This window comes from Lepidochelys olivacea (genome assembly GCF_965140295.1).
Source record: "Lepidochelys olivacea isolate rLepOli2 genome assembly, chromosome: 8".
In the NCBI taxonomy this organism is placed as follows: Eukaryota; Metazoa; Chordata; order Testudines; family Cheloniidae; genus Lepidochelys; species Lepidochelys olivacea.
Window position 1 is genome coordinate 83,640,224 of NC_140418.1, and position 14,971 is coordinate 83,655,194.

At 39.2% G+C, this 14,971-nt stretch overlaps 1 protein-coding gene across 7 annotated transcripts in view; it reads left to right on the forward strand.

The window, feature by feature from the left end:
• The window catches only part of ZZZ3 (zinc finger ZZ-type containing 3), a 110,021-nt gene that overhangs the window by 27,223 nt on the left and 67,827 nt on the right, over window positions 1-14,971 (forward strand). The window contains exon 2 of one of the 7 annotated variants that reach the window (XM_084636840.1): window positions 12,750-12,819. The exons of the other annotated variants lie outside the window; for them this stretch is intronic. The gene's annotated coding sequence lies outside the window, so the exon portion shown is untranslated. The remainder of the gene's footprint in view (window positions 1-12,749; window positions 12,820-14,971) is intronic. 7 annotated transcript variants of the gene reach the window in all.

Consider the following 14,971-nt stretch of genomic DNA (forward strand, 5'->3'; position numbering starts at 1 on the left):
CATTTCTACACAATTCTGTGATTCTTATATGGTTACATTAAGGAACCTTAATGAATAATTTACATCTAATTTGGCTAATCCAAATACAGATACAGAATTTTTTTTAACCTTATGAAATAACTGATATTTTATGTAACATCACTACGTCCTTTTTTTTTTTTTAAACTAATGCATTTTCGCTAGAGATAGATGTGATAAGTCTGATTCTGCTCTCATTTATGCTAACTTTATATAAATGAATTACACTTGGCCTTCTGTCTTTTGCAGTGATGATTAAGGGCAGCATAGAATTAAACTATTAGAAAGTACTACACTTTTTTAGCATGTCAATTCAGCTACAAGAACAGAGATTAAATAGATAGAGACATACTTGAGGAATCTGATTAGTCTTCCATGTTCAAGATATTGACAGAAGAAATCCATTATAAAGTTTGGAGGTGCCACTGTAACTGTTCCAACATTATAAGATATCAGTTGTCAAATGGCAGATCAAAAGTCTAAGTCTTGGTTACACTACAATGACTACATACATACTTTGGTATAACTGCGTTACTCAGGTGTGGATCCTGAGAGATGTAGTTATACTGATAGTAACCCTCTGTGTAGAAGCTCTCCCGCCAACATAGCAACTGCCTCTCGCAGAGGTAGACTTACTAAGCCAATGGGAGACCTCTCCCATTGGCTTAGCGCATCTCCATCAGATGCACTACACAGCAGCATAGCCTGCATCAGTGCAGCTGCACTGATGTGAATTTGAAGCATTGACCTGCCCTAAATCATTGATCCAAAATTGGTATAACCACCTGGAAAAGATTTCATTTTATATTTAAGAAACCATGACATTTGCTCGATTTGATTAAAATTAAGTGGCTGAAATCCATTCTCTTTGTGTGTAGTTATAAAAATGTCCTTTATATTTCATGCGATTGTATTTATTGTGTGTGATCAGCTTTTTTTTCTCATGTGAGTTTAAAATTCTTCCAATAGTAAATTGGAACTATGATTTATGAACTCACTTTTGGCTCTACTGTGGTTATTGTAGATCAGTTTTCTTTTACATTAAGTAGTTGATTGGCTGTACTTAATAATTACTTTAAAAATATCTGAACCAGACAGGAATTTTAACATTTACCTAATATTATATAAGGGCCATGTGTCTTTAGGGTTTTGACACTTTTTACATTCTTGATTAGTTCAAACTATGCTGTTTTTCTGTGATTTTCATAAAACTGGTGAATGCTTATTTGAGAACCTGTCACTCTTCTTGTACTGGAAACAATTACAAAAATATATTTTCATTATAAAATACATACTAGCTTTGTAAGCAATGAATCCTTATTCAAATGTTTTAGTGACATCGTTGCCCTTTTTCTTGGCCGTAATACAGTATTGTCAAATGTGACAACATAAGCTAGTCAAATAAAGGGTCTGGAATGGACCATGGCCATCCACAATGGTGATTGGTAGGATCAGAGCACAGCATGGAAATCTGATAAACCATGCACCAGAAGTTTACATTTTCTCCACTTTTGCAGTAGTTGGAAACTGTTAAATTTTGTCCTTCCCCCCACCCCCAGAAAAAGACGTCCAGCATTGTTTATTTCCTTAAAAAGTAATACAGTGACAAATAAGTGAAGCTTTTTGTGAGGCAGATATCCCTCATTTTTTAGTATCTGTTGAATCTGGCAAGAAATATTTAGAAGGGTATATGTAAACTGGAAATTGGTTTATTTGATTTTGCTTGCTATTGTCAGCTTGAAATGTCACTTCCTGGTCCTTATGGATAATACTGCTAAGTAAAACAACGCAAATAAAATTGACTGTCTAAATGACCTTATTCTAGGAAGACTACAAGCACCTTAATCAATATTTGTTTATTTTCCATTTCAGTTGTTGCAATTTTTTCAACCTATTTCCCAGTAACTGTTACAATTCAAATTTGTGAAAATTTATCCAAAAATGTCATCATATTATGGGGACAGCTGGTAGTGACTCCTATATTTAGCTTACCTAATATTTCCCATTGAAAAGGATTATTGCAACTTTTTCTTTGAGAAACTCGGAACCTCCATTGTTTGCAGCCTGGAGAACTCCCTCAGGCTAGTGAAGTGCTCTTTCTTTGTCACATGAAATTCTGTCAAGCTTTTGCAGAGGTATAAAGTGTTAAAAATTGCCATTACTATCACTTGCAGGCTTCAAGGAAATGTTGGCAGCCTGCCAAAATAACAACTAAGCACAGTGCTCACACCTTTTGAAGCTGGGCTGATTCTGTCACCAGTGCAGCAGCAGCACACTCTGTACGGGGAGTTGTTAGAGCAGCTCTGGGGAGATGAGTTATGTGGGGTTTTTTTCGTCTAGGGCATGGTGGGACAGCCAGTCCTAGCCCCCAGTGGTTCATGGGACAAGAACAACCTTCCCGCATCTAGACACCTCCTAGTGAGTAAGCCCTCCTGAGCCTGGCATCTAGCCCCAGTGTTCCCTCTTTCTTTCCCTCCTCACACCTTCTCTCTCCCATTCTGGGGATCTGGAACTGCCCCATTTAGAAAAGGGAGGGGAGGGAAGAACTAGGCTAGGCTCTTCTCAATCAATCTGTTTCTTGGGCACAAGGGGTGAAAGTAATATTAATTTCTTACCGGCATGGGTGCCAGCTCCGGCCCCTGGAAGGGACGGGGCCTCGGGCGGAAGGGGCAGGGCTGAGGGGGGTCAGCCTCCCCCAGCCAGCCAATCTGCACTGCCTGGCTCCTGCTGCCTGGGGCTCCAGCAGCGATTTAAAAGGGCCTACTAATGTACTACTAATGTAGTTTGTCCTCTATCTTAAAACGATAGTCTACTCTATGCTGTGCTGAAAGTTCAGGCTTAACCCTGATGATAGTGCATACTGAATGGTGTTACAGTTGCACATAATTCAGTTTGTTTTTACCTTTTTTCTTTAAAAAAAACAATCCTTAGAAATTATGTACAAAACCCCCAGTTAAAAGAATATTTGGGTTGCAAAGTCAAGCATATGAAAGTTAGAAAGTGGCAGAATTGCAGTTGTCAATGTGTAGTTTTAATTCTGCCCATTTCTGTTGCTCTTCAATTTGTGCATTAATTAATAGAAATTAATTTTTTTGGCAAATAGCTTATGTATCAAAAAAATTCAGTTTTGGCTTGACCAAAATTTAATGAATTTGGGTGAATTTGTCAAAATTTTAGCCAAAAAAGGGGGGGGGGACGACAGTCTGAAAATATCTAAGCAAAATGTTTTAAAATTTAGCTGGTTTTCAAAAAAAATATATAAACCACCAAAACAAATGCCAAACGAAATATTTTATTTGACCAAAAAAAGAACATTTTGGTTTTGTTTTTTGGTGAGAAAAACAGACAAACAAAAAAGTCACTTTGTCCATCAAAAACAAAGGGTTTTTCCCCCAAGATTTTTCAGCTCAGTCACTGAACTGAAAAATCAGTTATTTTCCAGCTCTAATTATGTGTATGTTGAGAAAAAACTGGGTCTATAAACGATGGAATGTGTTTAATGAAAATATTAGTGATTGATTATGATATGTGCAAATGTTCGTGAAATAAAGATTTAGGTCAGCATTTTCAGAACTGGATGCCTAAAGTTGCCCTTAAATTCATATTTAAAGACCTACATAATTGGGCAGACCTCCCACAGTTCCCACCAAAGTCAGTGGGTTCCTGAATGTGGATGTAGAGGCCTATCTTTGGGCGCCTAATTTTGAAAAATGTGGCCTTCCTAAATAAAATACAAGTTATTTATAAAACAAATAAGAAAATCTTTCAAGATGGTTTTAGGGAAACATGACACTGTTTCAATATCTCTTTCACTGAGTTGTGCTATTGCCATTTTAATTTGGGACTGCCACTTTAGTGATGCTTTGTGGCACGCACTTCAGTTGATGTTGCAAACATTAAATGAGTATTGGGAGTCAGAAAGTTTCAAAGTAGCATGGTAAATTGTAGTAAGCTCTTTTTTTCTTTAATGAATTTCAGCCATTTAGTTCTATTGCCAAAGACGACAGAGTTTTAATGTTAGACTTGGAAAGAATGAGCATCTCCTGCACCTGTGTTACAGTATGTGAGAACTGCTGCTCAGGTTACAAGCATATGTGACATAGATAATTTACCTTTTTGCACATATTTGCATAAGTCTGTTTCTGTACCACATGCGTCTACAAAAATGGCCACTTCTTCTTTGGATATTGCCTGTGTGACTCTCCGCTCTGACTGATGTTTGTGCCCTCAAAACTTTCAAAATAGTTACATCGTGCACAAAACCCCTCAGGTTATTTAAGGATGCACAGCCCAACTGCCGCTTGGTTCATTCTGCACTCCTGGGGAAATTCTGCTCCAAAAAATTAAAAATTCTGTAATAAAAATTAAAAATTCTGCGCACAATATTTTCAAATTCTGCATATTTTGTCAAAATAACACAATATAATCATACCACTTTAAATTATTTTTCATCATTTATTTCAAAATACCTGTCAGCAAGTATGTCTGTAACAGTACAGACAACAAAAAAAGATTCAGGAAATATTTTTTGACAAATAGATTCCTTACTAGGCATATTAATACAGAACTTTGAGTAATAATTCATGTAAACTACAATACAGAACAGTATTTCCCATACCCCTCAGAAGCAGTGCAAAGGCTTAGGGGAGTCAGGGGTAATGGAGGAGCTGAGGGAGAGGGAAGTAATCGCTGGGAAGGAGCCTGGGTGTGAACTTGAAGGGTTGCTGCGTATGGGTGGGAAAAGTACGGAACAGGTTTTTTTGGGAGGCGGGGAGGGATTGTTAGGGAGCTTCCCACATGTAGACCCTGGCTGACCTCTAGTCCCCATGTGTCCTTGCACCCCCTGTCCACATGTGTCCCTCCACCCTCACTCAAGCATCCACTCCCCCTGTTCCCAGGTGTGTCTGTGCCTCCACTCAGACACCCCCTATCCCTATGTGGCCCTGCACCCTCTCTCCCATCCCCATGTGGCCCTGCACCTCCGTCCCCCTGTGGCCCTGTGCCCCCACTCCCATTCAGCCACTGCCCCAGTTTGTCCTCCCCCACTAGTTCTTATAAGCCCCTGTCTGATCCCCCAGCAGCCCCATGCTGTCTGTCTCCCCATAGTCCCTGTCTCCTGACCTGGCCCGACAGGCGCTGTGAAGAAGGCAGGCTTTTTTTCTTCCTAGCTGGCCAGGAGCTGCTGTTCTGTACTAGCCCCACAGCGCCCTCTGGAGGGCAAAAGCAGCAACTTTCTGTCAGAAGCTTTTTTTGTGTGCAAAAAAATGAATATGCATGGCTCATTAATTATGCATGCACACAGTGGCACAGAATTCCCCCGGAAGTAATATTGACAACTGTAGGCACAAGCAGAAACTCAGGTCTAGTTTACACATTGCATGGCAAGCCAGGGTATGAACCTACAAGCACATTAGCTTGGCACAGGATACATCAAAGTGCACTATGGAACTTTTCGTGTGCATTAGGAAGAGCCACATAGCAAGTTAGTGTTCAGCAATCAAGTGCACTGTAGATTTAGACCAGCGCTTGCTGTACACTAACTTGCTATGTAGACAAGCCCTCAGAATGTCTCTCATTATCATCCTGGGTGTGTCTCTAGGAAAACCACTCTTTTTTGCTCTTATGAGTATAAAATTATAATAGTTATCGTAAGGGATAGCTTTTTGGCACATTTTGGAAAGTTTTGCCCCTGTTTGGCTCTTTCTTTTCCTTAGGTTCCCTTCAGCATCTTCCACTTCAAGGCAGATTGCCTTACTTGATGGGCTTTGGATGATTGTGGCGAAATCTGCCAACTTCAAGCATTGTCCTTCTTGTACTGGTACTGTGTTTGTGACTGATGAGCACACTCTGCAGCCCAGTCTACTCACAGAAGTTTCATCAGTTTAACTAAATCAGTTTCTAAATGAATTTAGTTAAATTGGTGTAGTTTTCAATGCGGGCATTCTTAAATTGGTTTGAATAGCTAATATCAATTTAGCTTAGTTCAGTTTATTACCAAATTAAACTAAATCAATGATAGTTACTCTTTCTTAACTGATTTATATTGGTGCAGTTTCTTTGTGCAGAAAAAGCGTATACCTTTTCTGCTTCAGGGACGGACATAATCTTGAATTCTGTTTTGTATGCTAGCCTTCTAAGGTGCATGCATCAAGTCTAAGAGAGCTGACTCAAGCACCATCTTTGGGAGGCAGACATATAGGCCTCATCATCTGCTACTGAGCATTCAGGCACACTGGAGGTCCTGGTCTGAATCCAGGACAAGCAGCCTCACACCCAAAAAAAGCTGGATGTCTCAGGACTCAACAGTGTCATCCCATAAGGAAAGCTCTGATGCTAAAGGTTATTCCAAACAACAATACAGGAGTTCTCTGTCCCACTCTCCTAGTTCTGATGTTGGAGATTGTAAAGGATGTTGTGAGAGGTTACTTTATACGGTCACACTCCATGACAGCCACCCATCCACTTTCTGATGCCGCACGGGAACTTAAGGCAAAACTGCTATGGTTTATCTTTCCGCCAAAAGAGAGCCATAGAGGAGGTCCCTCAGCAACAGAACGGGAAGGGATACTATTTGCTTTCTAGTTCACGAAAGAGAGTCTAGATGTTGCATCCAATGATGAATCTTGGATGTTTGAATAAGTAAAGTAGGCAACTGAAATTCTGTATGGTGACACTGGCATCCATAGTTCCTTTCCTGTGTCAGCAGAATTGGTTTATAGCTCTTGACTTGAAGGACACGTGTTCCATATTGTGATACTACCTGCTCATTGAAAATACTTTTGGGTCTGAGTGAAATGCCATCATTGCTGACAATAGGTTCTGAAATTCAGATTTTCCGTGGCCCTAAAAGTTTTTTCATCAAATGCCTTAATATTAGTGATCTATCTGAGTGCCTCGGCAACTAATTTGCCTCAAAGTTGCAGTCTGACCTCAATATATTCTGCCAGTTGTTCCTGGTATTGAACCTAATAGTTAACATCACAAAATCCACTTTTGCCCTTTCACAAGTGGATTTCATACGGGTGGTTTGGAACTCCATAATCACCGCATTGTATCTCCCACAATACTGATTCCAAGCTATGTTCAAAGTGGCTTCTGCTGTAGTTAGGCAATTGGGCCTCATTTCTTTTGCACATTTATCATTTTTCTTGCTCAACTTCAGTTGAGATAATTGCAGGTCTGGCTAAATACAATCTTCATCTAGACAATAGAAGAGATTTTTAAAGACACAAAAGTCAGTTAACTGCCCTTTCAGTGGAAGATGGGTGCCTAACTCTCCTATTTGTTCCGTGGAACATTTTCCCTTAACATGGACTTGCAGATTGCCATACCTCCTGCAGTTGTGCTTTCCATATTGTGATGGATAAAACAAGGATATGATGACAAAAACAAACTCTTCACCCAACTACACTATGTTTTAGGGTTAATTTGAGGTGTTCTTCTGGATCAATTCCTAATTTAAGGCCTCTAGACACAGGAGAAGATCCAACTTCATGTATTGTCTTGTGACTGAGCTTGGCCCTTCTGGCCTATAAAGAATCCTTGCGTCCTTTAAGGAACACTTCTCTTACATTTTAATGCTATCACTATGATTATATGAACTTACACCTCATATTGTTCATCAGGAAGCCATGAAGTTCCAATGTGCCCATCACTGTATCATGCTCATAGATCCCCATCTTACAGGAAAAGACAATATCCTGGTAGATGACATCAGCAAGAAGTACAGCACCCAACCCAAGAGGCAGTAGTCAAAGCTCTGCTTCCGAGATCAAGTGGATCTGTTTGCCATGGAGCACAATACTAAGTGCAACTTTCTGCTTCAAGATTTGGAGAAGTTCAGAATCTGTAAACATATTTCATTTAGGCTAGAGCCAGACATTCCCATATATTTTTTTCCTCCAATTCCACTCATTCCCTTGATTCAACCGAAGATTTTATGGAACAAGATCAAGGAGCTTCTTATAACCTCAACTTGGTTTGGTTAGTTTTAGTTCTCCAATCTGCTGGATCTGCCAGTAGATCAGTCAGGGTATCTGCCCAATGGATCAGATTTCCTGTGCTAGAAGCAAGGTCAAATTCAACATCCCAGTGTGAGGTTCCTGAGTCTATTAGTATGGATACCAGCAGAATGACCAAATTAGACAGACTAGAGTGCTCAAAAATCCACAATTATCTGCCAGAAAGTAGGAGACCATCCTCTAGAAATCTCCACAATATAGAGGTTCTTTCCTTCTGGGTAAGACAAAATAGTTCTTATGCTCTCCAGTTTTCCATTCCCTTTTTTCTGAGCCTCCTGCTTCTTCTCAGAGAAACTGGTCTCTTCCTGCAGCTCCATAAAATGCATCTGGTTGTGATTTTTGTCCTTTTGCCCACTGATACAGGACTCTACTGTGACTCCATATGTTTTATGGAAATATGTTTATAAGTGTGAATATGATGTAAGTGGAATATGCTTCATGCAAAAGGTCTCTTGTAAGGTATCATTACAAAGCTTATGATCTACTGAGTGTGTTCATCCTATTTGTTTGCATGTATTATTTCTATGTCTGGAGTTAAGAGAATAAAGTATAAACTTGTATTATTGATGTAAACGTTACGTGGAAGCCATTAAGGGTGCTTCAGAATCAATGAACTGTGAATGGGTTTATTTACATGGAAACCTTCCTACGTACCTGTCTTCCAGCTACTAGGTAATGAACAAGGAGGTCTTACAATGACATGTGATCATGTTACCTGAACTGGAATCCATCTTAAACCTGACGCTTTTCCATTTAGAAGGAAGGGTGGGAACCTAGAGAGAGACACAGAATTCCTGCCTTGTGCCAAAGATATAAAAGGGGGTGGAACAGAACAAAGGGGGCTGCCAGTGATGAGAAATCCCATAGTTACCACCTGATCTGGAACTAACAAGGTCTGTACCGGGGAAAGGATTGGGCCCAGACTAGGAAGGAGTTTAGTCTGTGAAAGAAGCATATTGGAACATCTCTGAGGGTGAGATTTTATCTCTAATCAGTTTCTTAATGTATTAGGCTTAGACTTGTGTGTTTTGGTTTTATTTTCCTTGGTAACTTACTTTGTTCTGTCTGTTATTACTTGAAACCACTTAAATCCTACTTTTTATTCTTAATAAAATCACTTTTCTTTATTAATTAACCCAGAGTAAGTGATTAATACTTGGGGGAGCAAACAGCTGTGCATATCTCTCTATCAGTGTTACAGAGGGGGGACAATTTGAGTTTACCCTGTATAAGCTTTATACAGAGTAAAACAGATTTATTTGGGGTTTGGATCCCATTGGGAACTGGCTTCTGGAGACAGGAGTACTTGCTGAGCAGTTTTTGGTTAAAGTCTGCAGCTTTCAGGGCGTGGTTCAGACCCTGGGTCTGTGTTGCAGCAGGCTAGCGTGTCTGGCTCAACAAGACAGGGTTCTGGTTTCTCAACAAGCCTTCAGAGAAAACGGGCCCAGAGGTAGTTTCAGCACATCAGGTGACAGTCCCGTGGGGGTCCCTGTGACTGAACCTGTCATATCTACTATTTTCTCTTTGTTTTGAAAAAAATGATGCATGAGTTTCTTCCTGTTCAGGAGTTACTTTTATTTTAGGGATGTAAATGTGCTCTCAGATTGGTTCAAGTGACCGTTGTGTCAGAATATTCCCTGCATCATCTCTCACTAAAGACTATGTCAGCTAAGAGAGACTGAACTCTTGATAGCAATGGCTGAACCTCTGTATAGAATAGGATGTGTCTTAAGGTGGTACTTTATCTGCGGTGGACTCTGATTTCTCCCTCAACCAGTTATTGTCTGCCATTTTTTCCTCTAAGCACCAGTGAGGTGAGTCTGCATTTTTTCAGAGATGAAGGAGCCACTTAAATGGCTTTCTAAACAGAATTACATTTTTCTAAGTCACCTACATAATTTGTATTATGATAAGCACAAGGGTAATTCTAAAAGTCAGTCAAGTTCCACCCAGATATTTTTAAAGTGGATTAGACTATGCATATTTGCTTGCTATGAACTAGCAAGTTTTGAATACCTACAGCTGCCTCAATGGCTGTTCTTGAAATGTGCAAGGCTGCTATGTGGAGTTCTAGCCATATTTTCATATTGCTCCCTGGATTTAGCTTCTAGTTTCGATTCTCAGTTCAGGAGAGAAGTTCTGCAGTGTTTCAGCTGAGACTCCTCAAATCCACTTCCTTTCCACTTGTTTATTAACAGGAGTGGAGATCTATGGAGGCAATGCTATAAGAAAAAGAAAGTGATTACCTATCACAGTAACATAGTTTCTTCGAGATACTGTCTGCACTGATTAACAGTAGTCTCCCATCTTCCTGACTATTTTGGAGAATTATTTAATGGAAGGAAATGGATGGCCTTTGGGACTGTAACCCCTATTTATCATCAGGTAATGTGTGAGGATATAGTCGGGTGTGTGTACATAGCCCCAACAAGCACTGCTGTCCAGAAAGTATTGAGCTTGTAGGTAAAGGGAGTGTACATCACTGAGTGTGGAGGCTGCAGGAAATTTATGTTAAAGAACCACAATTACTATGGTAACTATTATTTTCCTCAAAAAGAAAAGGAGTACTTGTAGCACCTTAGAGACTAACAAATTTATTTGAGCATAAGTTTTCGATCTACCAGCTCCTCAGCTTTTTTTGCTACCATTTTGCCTTTTTTTCTCAATGTCTGTGGTCTTTCTGTGTGTTCCGCATAAGAGGAAGGTCAGTGGATTTCTTTCGTCACTACTGCCTTTAACAGAACAGAATGGGAGGCAGTGAGGTAAAAGTTATTTTACCCATCTCATCAAGATGGTAAGCAAACTGCTCTTCCATACACTGACATAAAGATGAAGAAAGATGAATCAGTGGAAGGACTGCGGGAGGAGACAGCTAACTGCCATAAAGGGTGCCAGAGCTACCCAGGAATAAGAGCTCAATTTTGGGGAGCGTTAGAAGTTCCACATGTTAACTATTTATTTTTCTTTGTTGTGCTATATGAAATCCCTTCACAGTTTAGATGCAGTGCAGTAGGCAAAGACAGTTGCTCAGCACGGCTCCTAAACTCTGTAAGAGTGGAGTTTTATGCCTGCACAGTTAAAGATCCCCATATGGCATCTCTTTGCCTGGTCCCATTCAGCACCTTCTGCCCTCATGCTAATGCATGCCTTCAGCTAGTCATCCAGTCTAAAGTCTTCCTTCTGTAATTATCTTCAGTTTGTAGTTCATTTTTAGAATGATTTCAGACAAACTGAAAATTGCCAATGATTTTAAATTGTAAACTCTTTGGGGCATATACTGTGTCTCATTTCTGTGAAAATCACTGTACTGACTTCTGGTGCTGTATATATTGTAAAAAAATTGGCCAGTGTTAAAAGTTGCTACATAATGTCCATTTTGCCGCAGAATTTATTCAGCTGAGTAATTTAGGTTTCATGCGTCACATGGTACAGCCTTGTCCAATATTCACTAGAATGCACTAAAACTATACAGCAACCTGTACAGACCCTAACCCTATTTGAAAACATTTTTCTTCCATTTCCTCTTTTGGCTTAGTGCTCCCCCTGTTTCTCTCCTTTACCTCCATAGATGTTCTTCTCTCCTTTCCCCTCTCATTACTGATTTCTCTTCCTCTTCACCTGAGTGGAGCTCAGGATCATGCTCACTGCCAACTGACTCTCAGTTTCAGATGGAACATTTTGCTGAGCATAGCAGAGAGGTGGCTATAGATGCTGAGAGCAATGCTGAGAGCTGGCCACTTGCACTTAAGTGTATGTCTACGTTGCAATTAAAAACCTATGGCTGCCCATGCCAGCTGATTGAGGCTCATGGGGCTTGGGCTAAGGTGCTCTTTAATTGCAGTGTAGAGACTTGGCCTGGAGCCTGGGCTCCAGAAACCTGTGAGGTGGGAGGTTCCCAGAGCTTGGGCTGCAGCCCCAGCTGGAACATCTACACTGCAATTAAACAGCCCCACAGCCCAAGCTCCACGAGCCTGAGTCAGCTGACATGGGCCAGCCACAGATGTCTAATTACAGTGTAGATATACCAGTAAGAGACAACCAAGGGTAAGGAGTGATTAACTTGTTGGGAGAGGTGCTGCTATTTTCTAAGTACAGCATCATTACTATATCCTGCTGCTTGCTACCATTGCCAGTTCTTGGGTCAGATATTCTAACTCTTATATAGTACCAGCCAAATTGGGATCATGTGCAACTATGTTTCTTTAAATATTTGTAGAAGAGCAAAGATCCTTGAGAATTGATGACAGAATCAGTTCTACTTCCAATGGTTATTACTATGTTGTTTTCCTCTTAATGAGCATAAACCATGTCTAACTGTTTGTGTGTACACATAATTATGGCTGCAAAGGGGTCAAATCATTTTATCTTGTATTTAGGATCCCCCCAGGTGATAAAATGTAGAAACCTGTGTTTTCAGGTTTTTACTTAAGACTTTGTCAGAAAAAGTTAAAATAATTAGATAAATTGAGATGACATACCATGTGACTTTGTGTTGTTGATTTGGCTCTAACCTGTTGCATTAGTGTTTGAATGTCGGTTTCTTTCAGTATATCCAGGGCATCATGTAATTTGTGGTTATGCAACCATGTAAATACCATATAATTTACCTTTTTGCTAAGATGTCACTTAAATCTGTTTATTATGCAGATCAGCACAGATGAATTTTTCCTGTAATTTTCTGTTCCTCAGCTTATCTGCTTGCCATTTTAGGATCTCCAGGAGAGAGAAATTGTGTAGCCTGACAAAGAAATGGGGAATACAGCAACATGAGGTTCAGAAGGTACTAGTGCACTATCTTTGGGGAGCATGGAGAAAGATACAGAAGCATGTTGCTGCCATCCTATGGCTTTAAGGAACAGAACTATTTCACCTACAGGTTTCAGAGTGGTAGTCGTGTTAGTCTGTATCAGCAAAAATAACGAGGAGCCCTGGTGGCACCTTAGAGATTAACACATTTATTTGGGCATAAGCTTTCGTGGGCTAAAACCCCCTTCATCAGATGCAGTGGGTAAGGCAACTCCCATCTTTTCATATGCTGTGTATTTATACCTCCCTACTGTATTTTCCACTCTATGCATCTGATGAAGGGGGTTCTAGCCCACGAAAGCTTATGCCCAAATAAATGTGTTAGTCTCTAAGGTGCCACAAGGACTCCTTGTTGATTTCACCTACAGTGCATCAAGAGTGGAGCGCTGCTTAGGAGTTATGAATGCAGCTGCTGCCTCCTTCAAGCCTGCCCTGGTCCCTACAAGGCTTTGCTTCAGGTCCTTTTAGCCATCTGTCACCCACTCTCCCAATTTAAAAGTTGTAATGTTTATCAGATGTCTTTGTAATCAGTCAACATTGCTTCATATGTCTGTACTGCTGTGGTGCATAAAACAGGGACGAATTAAGGAAAGGAGAGACCTTGATTTGGCTTAGTTAATACCTTAGAATAGTCTCATATTTTGAGAAATTAATTTGTCAGGACTCTGAACTTATTTTCTACATAATCTTTAACTAGCCTATTTAAATGTATAGCAGTGTTTTTCATTTAAATACTTTCTTAACAATTGTCTTGTTAATTCACTGTCATTATACTGTAAAGATAAGTTTACATATTTTCATACTCTTGTGGATGAGTATCTAGGATGCATTAACCTGCATCTAATAATAGCAAACAATTACTTTAGGCTCTGTCTATGCTTTTTATTAACCTTAATAAATAGTAACAAATTTTTCATTGTTTGATTTTTATATATAGAATGTAAATCATTCCTTGTTTCATGGTCATAATGTTTACCAAGTAATACTTTCCTATTATGATATCTGGTACTTAATGTAACTAGGAATTTTTAAGTGTATTTGAAATAGAAATTTTAATATAAGCACATGTAAATAGGCAGTTTCATTAGTTGCTGTCATTGTCAGGCAGAATAAAACTGTTCTAGAAGCATATTGTCTTGCCCTGATTGATACAAATAGCACATTTACCCTACTTATCCATATATATATAATTTTCTGAGAGGTGACACTGTCATTCTTTTTCCTTCTTGCTGAAAATGAAAAAAAGAAATGCTGAAGTAGTTCCCTTCCATTTGTCAATTCATGCCTTTATCAATAACATGTGGGTGGCCTGACTTTATTTATTTATTTGTTTATTTTTAAAATAGCATTCAGGCCTTGTGCATCATATATGTCAGTTGAATGGGTTGCTGAAATCTGGAATTCTGACAGGTGGAAAAGAAAAAATATGCAGTTAAATATATGCAAAAAAAAAAAATTCTGTTCATCATCTTTGATGTAATAGAGCTCCAATGCTAATGTCCAGTGTTGTATGTTCAACTTTTAAATAATATGAGGAATGCAAGAAGATACGGCTGGGGTTTAAGATTCACGGATTGGACGAAACGTAGAGAGTCCTACTGTGTCACACTAACATCTCTGATCCATACACAAGGGTTTGAAAACTAGGTCTGAAACCACTTTTTCCCAAAATTTGAGATAGAAAATGATTCAGTCCATCATTATAGGAATAGGTTCAAACTGCAAATTTTAAATATGATGTTTGTTTTGGACCCATTTCTACTGTTAGTGGTTTGACAGTAGTAACATCTTTTGATCATCTGTCAAATAAGAAATGCAAATGAAAATAATTTTACTTATCAGTTTGTTTTTGATTTATAAAGGCAACAGATTCAGTTAGCAAGATACTGTATTATTATGTTTTCTATTTCATCTTGCTGTGTGATTATAATTAATGTATAATGATGAATATGGAATTTTAAGGATGAGGTTTGATCTTTCTTGTGTGAGTGCAGACGTTTAATAATCATGCCTGTACAAAATGATTTTTTGTACAATATAGTAAAAAAATAGTGCATTTTAGTAATACTGAAGTGTTCCAGTTATATTTGATATTCAGACTTTAATGATACTCTGATGCCTGTTCT